The following is a 17,504-nucleotide window of genomic DNA, read 5'->3' on the forward strand; positions in this document are numbered from 1 at the left end:
ACGTTTGTACTATTCTAAGTACCTCCCTAAAAATTCCCAATGTGTATATTTAAATATTCACTGTAAAATATGAATTCTCCACAATAATATTCATTCTATTACAATTATCAATGAATTTTCTACTGATCTATATATGTGATCAACACAAAATAATAAAATTCCTTGATATCTAGCATTATTCTTATGTAAAGCTATGTCAGTATACAAAATCATGCATCAAATTTTCCAAGGGAAACACAATGTATCATGAGTTTTTCAATAGGATAATTTTCTTTTCAAGAAATATTGAACACATATCTTGAGTTAGCTGCTGATCAAAGTGTTTTGAATATAAAGAAGAAAGAATAATCATTGTTTCTAAGGATTAAGGAAAAAATGACCTAAGAAGATGATTTTAAAACATGATGTCTATCATTATGTTTAAATAAATCAAGAATTTTTTAACAGGAGTAAGCAAACAATTAGCTTTATTGGAGATTGTTTTATTGAAAACTTATAAGAAAGGGAGTTATGTTAGGTGAGTCTCCATATGAATAGTAATTTATGCATACATGTCGTAAAGTAGGAACTTGTGAACTAGTCCAATAATTTCTAGGGAATTTATATATCTGTACTATGGATGGGTATATGGACTATTGGTTTAATGTCAAGAGGTGAATCTGGAAATGTTTATAATAGCTTGGTAATAAATAGCATCGTATATAACAGTGCAAAGTTTGTATTTTATCCAGAAATAAAGGAGAAAAATGATTAAGAGGAATGACTTAGAAATATGATCCTTCAGCATTGAAGTTTTAAAAAGTGTTCTGAATGGTGTAGGAAACAACATTGGGAAATGATGGGGTTTGCAATATACTCAGTGTTTGGACATTGTTACTATAAAAAAGATAAGTACATGAACTAAGTCACTGGCAAAGGAAATGGGAGAATTTAATACAAGAAATAATGGGAAAATAAAATCAATATATGTTGCAATCATATCTTAGACTATAGGATAGGGTTTCAATACCGAGGATTCTCTGATCACTAGCTTGGGACAAATATCAGTGGAGAAAACTCAAAAAGCCTATAGAGTAGGTAACTAAGGCTTCCACGGAGTCAAGAGCCTGCAGAAAATTGAAATCTACTATCAACCTCATGTGTGAGGAAGTGAGCTCAGTGGAATACCATTCAGTCCTAGTCAAGACTTCTGATTACTGTCCCTAGCTGCTCTCTGTACCACAGTCTTATGAGACTGCCTGAACCATTACTTTGCAACTAAACTAACTCTAGTTTCTTGGTAGAAATGAGAACATGCAGAAGCCCACAGGACAGGATTCAGCATTTTTACATTTCAAGAACATAGATTATTTTCCTTTTAAATTAATTAACATTGCTTTGTGGATTGAATAGATATCCACTACATATTTTCTATGTATGTATACAGTATTAAAATATGTTACATATAACAGATTAAATCATGATAATAGCTTTGTGGTAGACTGGAAGGAATGACTCATTAAACCAGAGGATTGTTTTTAATGAGGGGTAATCTCTCGAAGGATTAGGTCAGGCCTAGCTCACATCAGTATGTTCTTGACCAGGTAGAGGTTTGGGGTCCAGACAGGATTTCCATGCTTTGTTTCTTTTGTGGGTATATAGCTCTCTAAATAAAATCTTATGTGTAATACATAATCAGGAAGTTGCAGCAGAAGTAGCACCACAGATTTGAGGCCAGCATGTTCCAAATAGCAAAGGGGAGAGCAAGATCTACAAAACAAAACAAATTCTGAGTCGCTATTTTCTTGTTATAATGATATTGAATATGTTCCATATTTATTAATGTTTGATCAATATCAATGATAATATCTGTATAGAAGGCAACATAGAAACTCAAGTGTTTTGTGGCAGAACATTAGGAAGGAGGAAAGAATTCAGCAAAGAGCAACCCCAAATGGAGGACTGAACTTGTATCCTTAATTTAATCATCAACAGGCACTGATATCCCTAGAATATATCTGTGGTTTGTTATGAGGACAAATTGCTCATGATTGCTATTACTAAGTACCTATCATTTTAATCTTATAATAAGACTTTAAACTCTAATTCTAAGTGAAAGACATAAATGACCAGTAACATGTTTTATAACTTCAACATCAAGACTAGCCATCTGAATATAGAAAGGTCAAGATCTTTTAAACAGAATAGCAGTTTCATTAAGGCTATTATTTAGTGTATTTAAGTACTTGTCAGTGGAAAACGTGGTTTGACACCAAGCCCTTTACTATCTGACTCATAGACAAGGTCAGAATAATTTGTATCTAAATTACAAATCCAACTCTTCATTTTCAGAAAGAAAATCAGACCAAACCATTTGTTTCTTTAAAACTATTCATCACCAAATTTGAGGATGGTGCTGAATTAGTCCTATAACTATCTCCCACAATGACTGAATATTTTTTGTTAAGTGAAGATAAAATTGTCATTGACTAAAACTCATGGCTGGCTAGGTCTTAGGCCCTAGGGGAGAACTTACTATTATTATTCTACTAAATGGACATAGAAATAAACTTCCCTATACATTCTTATCTTTATACTCATATATTAATACATATCTTACCCCTCATCAGAGAAACTTCTTTTCAAATTAGCTGCAGTAATTAAGTTGTTCAATGTGAGACCAACAACTGGTCCATGTGCAGAGAATGAGACTGTGAAATATACAGTTCTAAATGGGATATAGATAGATAGATAGATAGATAGATAGATAGATAGATAGATAGATAGTATACATATAATATCTCCTTCTCCCTAGGGTCACTGATCATTCATGAAAAGGGATCAGAAAGGCTTCATAAGGTCCAGAAGTAGTAGACATTTACAAGCAAGCCATGTTTGTCCAATATAATGGTTGTCCAATATAATGGCTGCCTGCTTTACAGAAATCTTGGTGGGAAAGTGACAATCATTTGAAATCAACTTTATTAATTGGAATATGAACTAGAAACAAGCAAGGAATATAATAAAACTTAGAAGATATATTTTATGTATTCATTAGCACATGGCTATTCCTACATGATGAGTTAGTATTTATTTATTTAAGAGATATAATGAAAGCCAGACATAAATTTGTAGGAAATATTCATTGGTTATTATGAAGTTTCTACTACTTTACAAAGCATCAAATAATACATTTGGACCCTACTGTGATATTTATAATGGCATATATTTCCCTCTCAAGTCCAGAACTGGTAAACAGATAAAATTTTAAAAAAATCACGTCATTGTTCTGTTTGCTGTCATGTTGTTGATATTTTCCAGAAGATTAAAACTAGTCCTTGTAAAAAAAAAACTGATTAAGATCTTGAAAATGTATTGTTCATCTAGGTTGCAAAAGATCTACTTTTTCACATATTACACTTCTATTCTACTGGAATAAACTTGTAATATGGAACACAGACACTTCATTAAGCATGGAGCCATATGTCTAGGAAGAAAATAGATTCTTGGGTGAAAATATATTCCTATCTCCCTCTAAGTTGATATGACTAGTATACTAGTATACAGGGACTGAAAGTTACTGATAGGTGATACACTACACGCTAGTGCTGTGTAGATTAGATAGGAAGAAGATATACTTGAGGTTTTAGCAATAAGACAACTGGAGGAGATCAAGGGGATACAACTTGGAAAAGAAAAAGTCAAATTATTGTTATTTGCAGATAATAGGATAGTTTATATAATTGACCCTAAAAATTCCACAAGGGAACTCCTTTAGGTGATAAACACTTTTAGTGAAGTGGCTGGATAAAAGATTAATTCAAGTAGTCCATAGCCCTCTGATATACAAATGAAAAATAGACTGAGAATGAAATCACAGAAAAGCACCCTTTAAAGTAGCCTGGAATAATATAATTTATCCTGGAATAACTCTAACCAAGCAAGTGAAAGACCTATATAAAAATTTCAAGTCTCTGAAGAAAGAAATTAAAGAAGATATTAGAAGATGGAAAAATCTCCCATGTTCATGCATCAGTATGATTAACATAGTAAAAATGGAAATCCTACCAAAAGCAATCTACAAATTCATTGCAATCCCTATCAAAATTCTAACACAATTTTTTACCGATTTGAAAGGACAATTCCCAACTTCATCTGGAAAAAAAACAAAAAAACAAAAACAAAAAACAGGACAGCTAAATCAGTCCTAAACAATAAAAGATCTGCTGGAGTCCCACCATTCCTGAATTAAAGCTCTATTACAGAGCTATAGTAATAAGAACCAAATGATATTTGTGAAAAAACAGACTCTTTAAACAGTGGGATCAAATTGAATACCCAGATGTAAATCCACATACCTATGTATACCTGATTTTTTTTATAAGAAGTCAGAAATACACAATGGAAAAAACAAAGCATTTTCAACAAATAGTGCTAGTCTAACTGGATGTCAGAATGTAGAAGAATGCAATAGATCCATTTCTATCTATAAGATGAATTGCTAAACAGTCTTACTAATAAAAAAAAAAACCCAGAGCCAGATATTGTTGTAAAAACTGAGAGATCAGGAAAGCAGAAAGAAGCCAGTGACGTTCTTACCACTAGAAATCTGCAGCCAAAGAGAGAGACCTACTTCCTGTATACCCATGTCTATATGCCTTTCTGTCCCTACCTTCTTACTTCCTCTCTCCACCTAGCTACATCACTTGCTGTCTGTCTGTACAGACCTCCAGACGTCCATGGTTAGTGCTGGGATTAATGGTGTGTGCCACCATGCCTGGCTCTATTCTTGGTGTGGCCTTGAGCTCACAGAGTTCCATATGGATCTCTGCCTCCTGAATGCTAGGATTAAAGACATGTGATACCATTGTCTGACTTTTATATTTAATATAGTGGTTGGTTTTTTCCTTTGATCTTCAGATAAGCTTTTGGGGGGCACACAAATAAATTATCACTACATTTAGGCAGACAGCTGTCTCTGTCATTTCCTGAATTTTGGAAGTTTCTTACAATGCTCTTCCTGTTTACTTAGGCAGTATTATATCCATCTGGGATCTTTGAGGTAGTTGAAGGCTAAATAGTTACAATTATAGTTTTCCTCAGTTATGATAAAAGATAAACTACATATGAAACCTTAGACTGACAAATATAAGAGGATAGAATATTTTCTTTAATTTTGCGAGATACAAATAGACTAGATATTATAACTGTAATTCCTGCTTGATAATTGTTCTATTATATGTAAATTTATTATGTTAAAGTTAAATCCCTCCTTTTTGATTAGAGAGAAAAGGGAAAGTGCTGTGAAATGTCTTTCTGTATGCTGTGAATACATGTTGCTCTGATTGGTTGATGTTATCAAAAACATGACTTACTGCTGGCAAAAAATCCTTGAATGTTAGTTGTCAAAATTTTAAAAACCTACCTGTTTTACTTCAGGTTATATAGTGTCCTAAGCATAAGCACTTTTTACATTAATTTATGCTTCATATGAACAGCTACAGAGAGAGAGAGATCTTACATGTTTCAAAAAGCACAAGCTACACTGATTTTTCTTTATGTATAAAATGATGATAAAAATTATTTTAGGGTACAAAAAGAAGAAAGGGAGAAAACCCAGAACTAATTTATAGTGAACAATTAAGGCAATATTTTAACTATTATTGCTCATAACTTAGAACCCTTTAAAAGTACCTCAAATTAAATATTTACATTTGTATGGATAAAGACAAGAGCTATGATAATAGATAATATTGGTTACACCTCATTTCTGAAAAGGCTGAATATAGTATAAAGACTGATGCAGAGACTGGGATTATTTGGCCTTAAGAATGGGGAAATTATCAACCACCAGAAGCTAGAAGAGAAAATAATTTTTTCCCTAGGTCATCAAGGAAGAGCACAGTCCAGCTATCACTTTGAATTTTGATTTTATAACATCTATACCTATGGCAAGATAAGTCTATTCATTGCTGAATTATTCACTGATTAAATGTAAACTGTCACAAAAGACATAAGAATGTAATATAGATTTTTGTACTAGATGGTTCCTGTAGAAAGGCTCTAAGAATGTGTAACTAGATCTGACATTGATTAAGGAGCAAAATCTTAGTTCTGAAGAACATGATAGAAAGAATAAAAGACTACTGATAGAAACAAGGATACTAACAACTTCCACTAAGAGCACAGAAAGAAGTGGGGACACAGTGGAGAAACTGTCCTCTTAGAGAATGCATATATTACATATCATCATAAATAGAAGCTTGGTCCCAATACATCCATCAAAGACCTCTGGGGGAGGACTCAGAAGGACAGAAGGAACATGCTATTGGAAACCAGAGAAAAGATCATCCTCACAACGGAATGGCAGATTAAACTACACGACTGTCTCACTTTTTCAGAGGGCCTAGTCCAGTCCTATGGAGGCTCCACAGCTGTTGGTCTAAAGTTCATGAATTTCCACTACCAACATGCTTAGTCATCAGGGAAATGCAAATCAAAACAACTCTGAGATACAATCTTACACCTGTCAGAATGGCTAAGACCAAAAACACTGAAGATAGCTTATGTTGGAGAGGATGAAGTGCAAAGGGAACACTCCTCCAATGTTGGTGGGAATGCAAGCTTGTACAACCACTTTGGAAATCAATATGGCGCTTTCTTAGAAAATTGGGAATCAATCTCCCCCAAGATCCAGCTATACCACTCTTGGGCATATACCCAAGGAATGCTCAAACATACCACAAAGTCACATGCTCAACTATGTTCATAGCAGCATTATTTATAATAGCCAGAACCCGGAAACAACCTAGATGCCCTTCAACCAAAAATGGATAAAGAAAATATGGTACATATGTAAAATGGAGTACTATTCAGCAGTAAAAAACAATGACATCATGAAATTTGCAGGCAAATAGATGGAACTAGAAAATATTAACCTGAATGAGGTAATCCAGACTCAGAAGGACAAACATGGTATGTACTCACTCATAAGTGGATACTATATGTAAAGCAAAGGATAACCAGACTACAACCCACAGCTCCAGAGAAGCTAGCTAACAAGGAGGACCCAAAGAGGGATGCATGGATCGCCCTGGGAAGGGGAAATAGATGGGATCTCCATGAGTAAACTGGGATTGAGGGGGACAAAAGAGGATAGTTGATGGGGGATGAGAACATAAGGGAATGGGATGGTCCAGCTGGAACAGGGATGGAGTGGGAAAGCAATGGAAGAGGTACCGTGATAGAGAGAGACATCATGGGGATAGGGAGAAACCAGGTGCTAGGGAAGTTCCCAGGAATCCACAAGGATGACCCCAGCTTACACTACTAGCAATAATGGAGAAGGTGTCTGAACTGGCCTACTCTGATAATCAGAGTGGTGAATATCCTAACTGTCATCATAGAGCCTTCATCCAGTAACTGATGGAAGCAGATGCAGAGATCCACAGCCAAGCACCAGGCCAAGCTCTAGGAATACAGTTGAAGAGAGAGAAGAGGAATTCTATGAGCAAGGGGCATCAAGATCATGATCATGAAACCTACAGAGACAACCAAACCAAATTATTTATATACTTGTAAGCCAATTTGGCAATGGATTTCAAATTTATAATTCCCATTTACTTTCACATGGAAATTCCACCTTTAGGAATTTATCCTTTAAAAACATTCAATAATAATACATAATAATAATAATAATAATAATAATAATAATATACAATTATGTAAGAATATATGGCAGATCATGGTTTGTTTGGGGTTTCTTGGCACCAACATTTGTAACAGTTAAAATGAGAATATGAGAGAGAGGCTGAGGGGGGATGCGACAAGTTGGAAATTGAAAAGGGAAGGAGTAAAATGGTGTAATTACATTTTACTTTAAAAAAATTTAAAAACTGCAAAATAAAAAATTAAAAACTATTATTAAAAAATAGAATAAAATAAAATTGAAGTTATGAGCTGGAGAGATGGTTCACTAATTAATGGAACGTATTACTCTTGCAGAAGGCCAGAGTTCATTTCAGAGTTCATAATACACAAAAGGGGCAGCTCACAACCACCTGTAACTAAACTCAAGGAGGCTCCAACAGCTCTGATAGCTGCAGGTTCCTGCACTTGCAGGCAAATACCCACAAAGACACCTTCCTACAATCTTAAAGCTAAAAAAAATTAAAATTGAAAAATGAGAACCGATTTAAAGATTCATTCATAGACAATTGTACAACATATATATGTATAATATATATACAATACAATAATATATTATTGTACAATTGTATATATATATATATATATATATATATTACTGTAGGTAGATTACAGTTAGATGAGAGAATAGCTCTGGTGCTCTGTGGCAGAGTTGGGCAAATGTGGTTAAAAATAATGCATTACGTTTCTCAAATAGAAGAAAATATTCTGAGTTTCTTCACAGACAAATCAGAAAAATAACTGAGGTAATGAATATATTTATTACATTTATCTGGCCATTGCCCAGTGTATATATGACGGATGTTATAAATCGCTGTAGAGGTATGTATGAATGCAGATATTCCTTAAAGAGTATAAGTAGACTTTTTGACTGGCAGAAATATTCCCAAGTCCATGTGCTAAGTTTCAAAAGTGTCAAATTCATTTGTTCAAACATATTTCTTAAGAACATGCTGAGTTTTGTGCTCTGATGATACTACATGTGCTAAAAAGAAAATGTTTATACTTTCCTGAAGCTTATATTATTTTCAAGTGGGGGAAATGGTTTAAAACAAAAGTGATCAGGCATGATCTCTCTCTCAAAACTTCTCTGTCTCTCTCTGTCTCTGTCTCTGTCTGTCTGTCTCTCTCACACACACACACATAAAGAGAGAGAGACACACACATACACACTATAATACCAGTACAAAGCAGGAAGTGGCAGGAAGAGCTTGAATTTGAGGTTAACTTAGGGAAAGAACATCTCTCTAAAGAAGGAAACTAGGGAAGAAAGAGAGGGAGAGAGAAAAGAAGAGGGAGGGAATGGAACAGAAGAAATGAAGGAAGAAAAACAAAAAAGAAACTAAGAAAAAGGTACAGAGAGAAAAGGAACAGAGGAAAAATAAGCTAATAAATCAGTAATAACATGATTAGGCAGCATTAATAACTGCAGGGGATAATTAAGTAGCAAACAATAAAAAATGAGTATAATGACTATTACAAAAAGCTTAGCAGTCCTCTTTGAGAAATTAATGAAGCACTGTTATACAATGGTGCTGTATGAGTTTACAATAAAGTTATTTGTCTTGAGTAGAGTAATTCTGAAAGCTTTATACCCTAAACATTTCATTATAGCTGTGTGTGTGTGTGTGTGTGTGTGTGTGTGTGTGTGTGTGTGTGTGTGTGTGTGTATGCATGTACACGTGCTTGTGTGCATGTATATGCCAAGGCATGCAGGTACATGTCAGAGGACAACAAGTAGGAGTCACTTCTTTTTTTCCATTATGCAGATCCCAGGATTTCAACTCTGTTTGAAAGTCTTGATAGAAAGAACCTTTACCCACCAAGCCATCCCACCAGCCCACGATTAAAAAAATATAACAACTCTTGGGGATATAATTCAGTGGTAGAGAGCTTGCCTAATATACTCCAAACCTCGTGTGATATACCTGAGGATACGTAAAGAAACTTGTATTCACCTTCAACTGGGGGTGAACAGACAAACCAAGGAAAGATTCTTTCAAGTTAAAGTTGAATTAATAAATTTTGGGGGCTACTAACAGAAATGTGTGCAACTCAGAAACAGTTATACCATGTAAAGTTCCCTACCAACTCTAATATTTTTTTAATATCACTTTGGCTTGTCTAAACTATCATATAGCTGAGGTGCTGGGTACAGTGTTGAAATCTTAAATTAGTGACTTTTCTCTGCTTGAGGTGGAATGATAATAGCATCTTTATGAATAATGTCATCAAACTATACTATAGATTCCCATTGCAAGAATAAAAGTAAACATTTTAAAAGATGGGTAGCATTTTAATTAATAGAGTAATATCTCTCAGCTTACTACATGGATCAATTTTAGAGTACTTTAGGGCTATTACTAGGCCTGGAGAGTTTCAAGATTCACTTACAGATATACTAAATGAGAACCTGTATGGATAGAATTAAGCAGTATGCCAAGTGATTCCAACCTCCACCCAACTATGAAAAAGAACCACCATAAAAGTTTAAACATTAAAAGAAAGTAACCTGCCACCTCTTGAGTGAACAGTACTCTGTCCCATTCTGCACCATTCCTTTGAAGGATTAAAAGACAAAATAGACTGGTGAAGCAGACAATTATTGGTGATTGTGGGCATCTAAATGAATATGTCGCTATAGTTTCAGATGTTTGAATAGTTGATCCCCCGTTAGTGGCACAGTTTAGGCATGTTTAGGAGGATATAGCTTTGCTGGAGGAAATATGTCACCGGGAGCAAGCAAGCCTTGAGGCTTCAAAACCCTGAGCCATTCTCTTTCTGTTTTATGCTTGCTGTTCCACATGTGAGCTGCCAGCTTTCTGCTCCAGCTGCCACGATTCCTACTCCCCCTCCATGATGAATTTATATCCCTCTGGAATTGTAAGCCCCAAAGAAATCTTTCTTTTTATAATTTGCTTTGGTCATGGTGTTTCATAACATCAACAGAAAAATAACTAATACAGTGGTTAAGATATTTAACCTCTATATAACTGAAAATAATCAAGTCTTGATTATTACATAGGAAAATACAAAAGCAAAATTTTTGGTAATAATATCAATATTTACAACATGAGTATATATCATTTTGGTATAGCATATATGCTATTCCTTTTGGTTGCACTAATATTATCATTGTTCAAGATAAACCAGAAGTGAGAGTATCAATAAGAAGGAAAGGTAAACAAAATCTATGCCAAGAGGACACACATGCAGTGTTGTGTTCTCTTACATAGATTACCAACTAGATAGGATCTAGTGTTCCCTGGGAGCCAAGCATCTGTGCATGGCTATAAGAGATTACTCATATTATGTTATTTGAGGTGTGAAGACTCACACTTAATGTGAATGGCATCATTCCATGGCCTGGGGTCCCAGAATACATGAAAAGGAGAAAGAGATCTGAATATCAGTATTTATGACTCTGTGCTTCCCAAGTGTGGATGCACTGTGGCCAGTTTTCTTAAGCTTCTACCACCATGACTTCTTTTCCATGATAGACTACATCACCTGGAATTGTAAGCCAGAGAAATCTGCTCCTCCCTTAAGTTGATTCCCATCAGGTATTCTGTGATAGCAATGAAAAGAGTAACTATTACAGGCAATAAGCATCAGGGATAGGTTACCTTCAGTAATAATAAAAAAGGAAGTAGTGATATGAAGAATAATGTGAAATAAGTAAAATGAAAATTTTGAATAATTTTATTCTTGAAATGATGGGAAATCAGGAAAAAATGTATTTGAACCTTAATAACTCACAAAATGCACTTGCTGATAATCACATAAAATATTACCTAGCTTCATGGGAGTGTGCTCATAAATGCTGATATTACAACAGAGGGACATGGGAAATGAGAATGGCTAAAGTATAATAATATACATGCAAAACATCATAAAATAACATTATTTTGTGTCTTTACTAAGATACTATGAAAGAGAATAATGATTATTTAGAAGTGTAGGAGAGAACGATTATTGCCTTGTTCCTGCAATTTTTCTACATTTGTCAGCAATTCAATAAATATGAATATAATCTTTCTTGTCAATGATGTGAACTTTCTCCCAGCATTCAGGAATCAATGTGCAAGAAAATAACTTTGAAAATTATAGAAAACTGAAAGCATACCTTTACAACAAGCACTAGTTACTTATTGTCAGAGAAATCATTAGAAGTTAAATATACCTTTTGGGTTGTCTATATCACCAGCATCTTGAAGCAATCCATTGCATCTTCACTTATAGAACATACACTTAAATATAATCATACACTACACAATCATTGGGATTATTTGGTGATTTATGCCATTCACTTATCCTATGTAAAAAATAATCCATTCTTACAAACTTGCCAGTTTAAGTCTGAAGTACATTTCTTAAAACAAAATGTAGTAGGCGTGAGAGCCACTTATATCTGGGTATAAGTATAAGTATTTAGAATTCAGTTTGGAATTATGTTAGTCCAACAAAGTAGCTGTAGTATGTTCTCCTATAAGATCCATGACTTAACTAGCAATGGGTATTTGGCTAGGTTTCCAGTACCAGACATGATTTCCCTCCTATTGAGCAGGCCTTATGTCCAATTAGAGAGCTGTTTGTTACTACCAAGTTGTGAGAATAACTATAACACCTTTAGGAGTATCTTGAGCTGGTCATTGCTGTGGTTGATAAGCATTTCAGCTGGATACGACTATTGATTGCTTTCACCTTTTAGCAGCTTGCAAAGAGCCTTCTGGAACCATAATCCTCAGGGAGGAGGCTATCACCTTAATCAAAGAAGCTTCTCTTTCCAGGAGGCAGAGACCATTACAGAAAACAACTAGTCACAAATACAGAAAACAACTGTTTTGAGGTACCCAGTTCCTATAGATAAATCTGTAACACAACTTCTGCATCGAAGGCTTCATGGAACACTTCAGAAGAGTGGGCAGAAATATTGTAAGGTCCAGAGGACTGTGATATTGTTCCTCCTAGAAATGACATGGAAGCTACACCCATGATGTTACAACAATATAGCTGTCTATAGCTGTCTAAGACCCAAGTAGGAACAACACCAATAGACATGCTAACATGGAAGAAAGAAATCTCATGGGGCCCTATTTGTAGACAGAGAACCACAGGGAACTAACAAGTGCTGAGAGGAGGTTTAGTCTTCCCCAGTGATAAGGACCTCATTTGGTTATCCAATATCAAGTGGTGAATCCTGAAATCATATACATACAACCAATAATAATCATGGAAAAAGAAGTCATCCATTTGAGAAGTAGTAAGTGGGGGGCAGGGAAGGAGTGGGAGAAAGAGGACATTAGAGGGATTGGAAGGAAGAAAAGGAAGGGGGAAGTCTATTTAATTATATTTTAATTAAAATGTAAAATTAACATGGAAAAAACTAAACAACACACCCATAAAAAAGTGGTAGGTCATGTTCAAACAAAAAACAAAAGACTTGAGATTTTAGTATTCTCTTCACTATAAATGTTTTCAGCTAAGAATATGAGGAATACATTTGTTAGCATCCTTTCTTTGTCTTTTTACATGCACACCAAGATGTACATATATATATATATGTACAAGAAGAACAATAACAACAAGAACAAGAACAACAAGAACAAGAAGAAGAACAATAACAACAAGAAAAAGAACAAGAAGGGGAAAGAGCACCTACCACTTTCGTGCAGGTGGCCTTATGTGACAATAAGTTTATTTTCAGGCTGTCAGATCCTAGACTACTGAAAAGAAGGTCATTTCGGAGCTGGAGATGTGAATGAAAAACCTCCTGTTACAGGACTCATAGACCATATTGAGTAGAAAATGACAGAGGTGTTGGAAGATCTTTACTTTTGGAAGTCCTGTTAATACCCATTTCCTAAGAGACAGTTGACCACCATTTACTCTGGCATGGCGTAAAGCAGTCCAGAGCTTGATATTCAGGTTCTCCATGATCTCCGGCAACGTTTTCCCGAAATTCCAGAGGGCGTGGTATCTCAGTGCATGTTACAGAATAACAACAATCTAGAAGCCTGTTGCTGAGCCCTTTCACAAGTGAGCAGCAAATACTTGTATATGGAATACCATAGTCCAGAAAACAATAGGATGAATAGAAATCGCCTTTTGCATATTAACCTGGGCATCCATTCTCCTAGTAGCTACCACCCAGGAGATGGAGCTCACCTTAATGGCGGTCGAACACTGTTACATAGCTCAAGTGATGGACATATTGATCCTCAGCATACAGCAGGTAAACAGCTGATATGTTTAGTTCAGGAACCACACTCAGCTCCAGCTGTTGTGGCTGCTACTCCCAACTATAATCCATTTTTTATGAATGAACAGAACAGAAGTGCAGCTACTCCTCCTTCACAGCCACCTCAGCAGCTATCTTCCATGCAAACAGGAATGAATCCATCTGCTATGCAAGGGCCTTCACCACCGCCACCTCCATCCTACATGCACATACCTCGGTATAGTACAAATCCAATTACTGTTAACAGTGTCCCAAAACCTCCCTTCTGGACAGACTGTACCAAGAGCTTTACAGATTCTTCCACAAATTCCACGCAATCTCTATGGATCTCCTGGCTCTATTTATATTAGACAGACATCTCAGAGTTCATCAGGAAGACAGACGCCTCAGAATTCTCCATGGCAGTCCTCAACACAAGGCCCAGTGCCTCATTACAGCCAACGTCCTTTACCTGTTTATCCACATCAACAGAACTATTAACCTTCTCAGTATTCTCCCAAACAACAGCAGATTCCTCAGTCAGCTTACCATTCACCACCCCCTTCTCAGTGTCCTTTACCCTTTAGCTCTCCACAGCATCAAGTACAGTGCTCGCAGCTGGGCAGTCCAAGCTCTCATGTGTTTATGCCACCTAGTCCTTCAACTACTCCACCCCACCTATATCAACAAGGACCTCCTAGTTATCAGACACAGGGGAGTCATTCAGTAGCTTATCTCCCTTACCCAGCATCTAGCTTATCCAAAGGTTCCATGAAGAAGATAGAAATTACAGTTGAACCTTCTCAAAGACATGGGACAGCAATAACTAGGAGTCCTTCAGCCACCATGTCCCCTTCAAGTTCCCCTTCAAGAGGGATACTAGTCAACTAAAACCTCCATTTAGTGTTAATCCTGTGTATATTTCATATACACAGCCAACTGGACCCTCAAGTGCTCCATCACCATCTCCTCGGGTGATACCAAACCCAACTACAGTTTTTAAAATTATTGTAGGCCGAGCAAAAATTGAAAACCTTTTAAATTTAGTGGACCAAGAAGAACGTTCTGCAGCACCAGAACCTATTCAACCCATTTCAGTGGTACCAGGCTCCGGGGGAGAAAAGTGAAACCACAAGTATCAGCGGAGTTCTAGTTCTGGATCAGATGACTATGCCTATACACAAGCCTTGCTGTTACATCAGCGAGCGAGGATGGAGAGGTTAGCAAAACAATTGAAACTTGAAAAAGAGGAGCTAGACCGGTTGAAGGCTGAAGTTAACAGTATGGAGCATGACCTGATGCAGAGATGGCTCAGAAGGGTCAGTTGTACTACTGCGATCCCCATGCCTGAGGAAATGACAAGATTGAGAAGCATGAACAGACAACTCCAGATAAATGTTGACTGTACACTGAAAGAAGTTGACCTCCTTCAATCTAGAGGGAACTTTGATCCAAAAGCCATGAATAATTTTTATGACCACATGAAACCTGGCCCAGTAGTACCACCGAAGCCATCTAAAAAAGACTCCTCAGATCCCTGCACAATTGAGAGAAAAGGCCGAAGAATTAGTGTGACTTCCAAAGTACAGGCAGATGTTCATGAAACCCAGGCAGCAGCTGCAGACGAACATATAAGTGGCTGCAGACAGAGTCCTCGGACACAACCTCGAGATGAGGATTATGAAGGGGCTCCATGGAATTGTGACAGTTGTACCTTTCTCAACCACCCTGAGCTGAACCGCTGTGAACAGTGTGAGATGCCGCGGTACACTTGAGTTCAGAAGAATTGTCACTGAGTTGAGGGTAAAAGGTCACCTCTTTGAGCACTCACTGGAAGAAAAGGAAACCTCGGGATTGTGTTCATCTGCCCAGCCTTTTCATTTCTTGATTGCACAGGGGGAGGAGGAGTGTGGCCACTGGGCTCACAAAGGAAAAATGGGGAGGTCTTTCTTTTTTTCCTTTCTTAACTCGTTACAGAGTGAGAGGTGGAAGGGGATACTTGAAACTGGGAAAGGATTCACTCCTGAAAGAATGTACACAGAGAAGTTAAGGGTTTCTGCGGAGTCCCATTGTTAAAGTTCCTGCTGAGTGGCTCTTACTTTCTAAAGGGGAATTCTGAATTATGGTAGGACATGTTACAGTTTATGCAGAAAAACTGTGAATTCCAGGGCAAACTTACTTGGTTACAGCTCTCTGGAAACCAAGGCTCGCTGTGCTTCTTCCTGCTGCTTCCTGTGAAGACATGAACAGGAAATAGCACCTGGGATATGCTTTATTTTCTTTTTTGCAAAATAATGAGTTTATTTGTAATTGCTGCTTTTTTCAGGGGTAATTTCAAACACACATTCATACACAAACAGGATACTTTAAAATGTGATTTGTAGTAGTCAGGAATTAGGCATATCATGCCCTTTGTGAGGAAGTACAATCAGAGGTAGTAATATCTCTTTTGCTGCATCGACACTGGTAACTAAGACCTTCTTATGCCACATAAATTATTGTATACTTTTCTTAGGTTATTGATTTTAAAAGTAATGAAGTATGGTTTTATAAAATGACATTCTCAAAAAACCATGCTTTGCCAGTAGCACAGTGAATGTATGCCAAATGAAAGTCACTCGAAAACCCATTTGGAAATCCTGAGCTCAGCTGTGGTTCTTAAGAAATGCTTGCAGTATATAGGGTCCCCCACTTCTGGTTTGTGATGAATACATGATGTTTACAGCACTAAAAATACTTTGTACCATAGTCTAATTTAGCTGAAAAAAATCAATATGAGCTATTTATTTGCACATGTGTTAACCAGCCAATGAGAGGGAAATTGAAGATGACCAACATCATAAAGTTGCATTATTTGAGTTGTAAGAGAAGACTACTCACAAAATATGATTGGGCTGGGGATACAGCTCAATGGAAGTGCACTAGCCTAGCATACACAAGGTGCTCTAGGTTTGAAAAGAAAAAGAAAAAATACTATCAAAACAATAATGTATACAGGGGGCTTTGAATATTTTTTTAAGTTGAACAGACATCATACTGAATCAGTTCAGGGAATACTAAAGCACTACTTATGAGACAGAATGCAGGTGTGGATACACTGAAGAAGATAATAAGTCAGGCCACGTGCCATGATGTATCATGAGAAAATTAATAATATTATATTTAAGTAAGTTCTCTGCCTTAAATTTTATTCTTGGCTCCGAATTGAACTTTGGAATCTCTCCCCATTTTGGTGAAGATAGACAGCAACAAAATTGGTAGGTTTCTCCATCCTGAAGAACTGTACCTGAAGAACTACCAGGTCTGCCCCCCCCCCCTGCTCCTGTTACACACTTTGTACTGTCACTGTATTCTAATTTAGCATTAGTCTCTGGCAGACCTGGAGAAACAAGCTGCGCTCCCAGCATAATGAAACCAAAGGCACAACTCACTGTAGTTTTCTATCAGAAGCATGATTTCACAAACTGCATATAGCCTTCATCTGCGGAGAATGCCCCAAGGACATCCATTCGTCTCACGAAGAGCATGATTCTGTAATTACTAGTAAATCTCTCTCCGCCAACTGTGGCAAAACTGTGAAAATAGCAATGGTGGAAAA

The 17,504-nt window shown here is 36.5% G+C and overlaps 1 pseudogene; it reads left to right on the forward strand.

Moving 5' to 3' along the window:
* Positions 1-13,581: 13,581 nt before the first annotated feature.
* LOC128115653 (TGF-beta-activated kinase 1 and MAP3K7-binding protein 3-like) lies at positions 13,582-15,755 on the forward strand (annotated as a pseudogene).
* Positions 15,756-17,504: the final 1,749 nt, after the last annotated feature.

This window comes from Peromyscus californicus, unplaced genomic scaffold (assembly GCF_007827085.1).
Source record: "Peromyscus californicus insignis strain IS unplaced genomic scaffold, ASM782708v3 Scaffold_10__1_contigs__length_136768540, whole genome shotgun sequence".
Taxonomy (NCBI): Eukaryota; Metazoa; Chordata; class Mammalia; order Rodentia; family Cricetidae; genus Peromyscus; species Peromyscus californicus.